Source organism: Triticum dicoccoides, chromosome 5B, assembly GCF_002162155.2.
Source record: "Triticum dicoccoides isolate Atlit2015 ecotype Zavitan chromosome 5B, WEW_v2.0, whole genome shotgun sequence".
Taxonomy (NCBI): Eukaryota; Viridiplantae; Streptophyta; class Magnoliopsida; order Poales; family Poaceae; genus Triticum; species Triticum dicoccoides.
The window spans coordinates 710,688,249-710,692,254 of record NC_041389.1 but is presented as its reverse complement, the minus strand read 5'-3'; positions in this window follow the sequence as shown (position 1 = coordinate 710,692,254).

The following is a 4,006-nucleotide window of genomic DNA, read 5'->3' as shown; positions in this document are numbered from 1 at the left end:
TAGGTAGCTGCCAAGTTTGAGTAGAATCCGTTACGGGAAGAGGTCTGCTCCTATACACTTTCCCGGAAGTTTTTTTGAGACCTCCTTTTTTAGAATTTTTTTCTTCGCCCTTTTTTTTTAGCATCAGTACAGACACAAGCGCTCATATACACGCGCATACACTCACCCCTATGAACGCACACACGCACACCCTACCCCTATGAGCACCTCCGAAAGACTGAGCCGGCATATCATTTTGAGATTTACGAAGCCACCGTAGGCGCCTCGTCGTCGACGGGAACGTCTCCTCCCACTGAAAGCACATCGCCGGAAATCCTGAAATAAATCCAAAAATAATGCGAGCACCAGGATTTGAACCCTGGTGGGTTGGGATACCAATGTCCACCTAACCATCTCAACCACACCCTTTTCTGAGACCTCTAAACATAAACTCGTTTTCGCGCATTGGCCCAGCCCAATAAGAATCACGTGTACTCTAGCAACATGTACATGCACTGTAGCTGTTCGTTTCTGGATCTCTAAAAATAAAATTGCTCAGTTTTTGGTCATTTTTTCTTTCTGGTCTATATTTTTCGCAATTTTACTTTTTTATAATTTTTTGTACAATAAAAAAGTTACATATGCGGTGCTCATTATTTAAATACACACTGAACATTTTAATAAAACATGATGAACTTTTTTTATTATACGATGAACATTTAAAAAAATTGAATATATAGGTTGAAATAATGATCACCATATATATAAAAAATATGAATATATACGATGAACATTTGTGTAATATATGCTGAAGAAATTACAAAAACACAGTGAATATTTGCATTATTGAACAATTTCTAATATATGATGAACATTTTTATAATGCATGGCGAACTTTTTGTAATATACCGTGATATTTTCTTATACTCCTATATGATAAATGTTTTTGTAACACGCAATAAATTTTGTATAATACACAAAAAGGATCAAAAAAGGTAAAAAGAAAAGAAATAGAAATAGAAGTAGGAAAAATGAAAAGAAAAATGAAGAAACCAAGCGACTTATGCGCGCCCTAGGAACCCCTGAAATGATGGCACGCCAGAGAGACACTCAATGTCACGAGAGGTTGGCCCATGTGATACACTTGCCCTTAAGGCGAAAACACCCAAGTTGGGGTCCTCGACCTAAGGATTTCCTTGGGAATGATGCAAATTCCTGGTAATGACGACCGGGAGGAACTTCAGGATAATCTACTCATGGTTACACAACACACGAAGAGCCGCAACAACCACATAGTACACGAGTGTTTAGCCAGGGTCGGGCCGGTGTGAAGCATAAAACCTACACCTGGTTTGGTGGATTGATGACGTTTTTGAGCCCTGCGTTTACAAGAACGCAACCTTGCCGACGAAATGCTCGAGAGGTGCAGCTAGCTACTGTAAATGGGCAGGGTGTCGACCTTTGTAAAGGTATCCATTGCCCTCCTTTTTGTAGATGAAAGGGGCTACCACAGTGGCAAAATGGTAATTACATTGGGTAATAGTGACTACAGTGTTATCATACCTAACCCTAACGGTATATGACAAATGCATTAAATACACTATTAGGTGTCACGCTGGGGTGAATGCCGGCAAGGGCGCACTGGTCCACCTGTACCGTCATCCCAGCTACCTTTTATTCTCGTGACATGGCATCAGGATGGGTGTCTGTAAAGTTGATCTTCAAACGACGAACTGACATGTGCCCCCAACAAGTTTCACCTAACCGCATGCGTGCTTGCCATCTGTGGGCAAGCTTCTGACAGGCTGCCGAGATGGAGCGATGGAGGGAGCTTGTCGGTCTTGTGCTTGCCGGCCCGAACCTTGCCGACTTGGAGCTTGTCGGCTTTTCAATACTTCCTTAGTACTTCATGATGACCTACATGGAAGTTTTCTTCATGGTTTTTATCTACCAAGTCTTGAGTGCTTGGCATAAGTTCGTTTTCTGCCAAGCTCTTACCGGTGAGGAGGCTACAACTGTCTGTGCATTGTCAAACACCCATGTTCAATACAACGACAAATGACATCTCTTAAAAAATGGCATCTCTTAACATCTCTTAATAAAAATATATCTCTTAAATAAAAAGTGTCATCTCTTAATAAACAATAGAAAAATGACATTTCTTAATAACCAAAAATGCTATCTATTAATATAGAAAATACCAAAAAAGCCATCTATTAGTAAAAAAATGTCATCTATTAATAGAAAAATGGCATATCTTAATAACCAAAAATGCGATCCCTTAATATAGAAAATGGCTTCCCGTAATATAAGAAATGCCATCTTTTAATATTAAAATGCCATATCTTAGTAAAAGGAAAAATGCCACTTCTTAATAGAAAAATGTCAGTTCTTATTGTTAGAAGGGAATAGAGAGGGATTGGTGGAATGTTGATGTATTACTTGAGCCTGGTGGGCATATATATAGGAGTACAAGATCTATTTTGAGTACAAGGCAAGCCAGAACATTCCTAGTCTAACCTATGTTTCCAATCTAATCAATATACTCAACATCCCCCCGCAGTCACAACGGTAGCGACGCAGACGGTGAGACTGGACAAGAATCCGAAAGCACACCGACGAACACCCCCCCACAGCCGTAACGGTCGATGCATCTTGAAGTCGTGACTGGAATGGAAACCGACAAGGTTGCTCAAGCAAGGCGGTAGCCCTTTGTGTCGTTTGTCGAGGTAGCCGAGAGCGTGGGTGGTGGAGCCGTGGTCGAGGTAGCCGTGCGAAGAATGCCATTGTCGATGTTGAGTCAGGGTAGCCGGTGTCGAGGATGTCACCGCGGAACCACGGGTGCAAGGAGGAGCCGAGTTAGTCATAGGCGCAGTGGTGTCAAAGTAGTGGTGCGCTGGAAGGAGGATGGTGTTGACGACGCGTTGCACCGGTTGTGCCAAACCCGGGGACACGTCATAGACGAAGGCACGCGTCGGTGTTGCCAACACTGGTCATGCGAAGACGGTCGAAGACGAAGTTGACGAAGCACCACACTAGGCTTGCCAGGCCGGGGGACACGTCGTGGACGAAGGCACGCATCGATGTTGCCAGCACCGGGCATGCGTAGACGAGGACCTGCACGAGCTGTACGCCATGTCGGAGTAGTCGAAGAGGCCAACAGAGAAGGACTCGACGACGGTTGCGGCGCCAATCAGCATGGGGCCAATGTCGCCCGCTGTTGTCGAAGTAGACAAAGTGGTTGGGGTAGATGACGACGACGCTAGCGACGGGATGGTGCTGGACGAAGACGAACGGGGTGGACAGGCGGCTGCGGTGGCTACGGGGGTAGCGGCGGCGGCGGCCAAAGAAGAGCGACGGCGGCGGGCTGACGGTGGCGGTGGCGGCTAGGTTAGGAGCGTGGCGGCGATGCTCGAAGGAGGCGAAGAACCTGACATCATGACGAAGACCGTCGCGGACGGTGGCGTTCCCGCGCCAAGTGAGACAGCGCGACGCACACCACGGGAGGTCGACGCGCGGGGACAATGAAGTAGACTGTGGGCCGCGGCACTACGGCCCGAAGGGGCGACGCAGCGGCGGCGGACAGGTCGGGGCAACGGTGAAAGACCTCGGGGCAGTCGCAGGGACCGTGGGCTGCGGCGCTACAACCCGAAGGGGCGGCGCAATGCGGGTCAGTGCAACCGCGGGGGCGGCCTCGGGAAGGCGGCATGGACCGCGTGCCACGCTCGCTACGGCCCGACGGGGCGACGCAACGGCGGCGCGAGGGTCGGTGCAGCCACGGGGACGGCCTAGAGCGGACCGCCCAGGACGGCGGTGGACCGCGGGCCGCGAGACTACGGCCCGAAGGGGAGATGCAGCGGTGACGCGGGTCGGTGCAGCCGGGAGAAGAACCACGGGGCGGCGGTGCTGCGGCCCGACGGGGCGACGCAGCGGCAGCCCGTTGCTCGATCGGTAGAGGGTGCGCTGAACTCGGGACAGTCTTCACGGGGCCTGCAGAGGCGCGCGCAACTGACGGACCAGGTCGGTC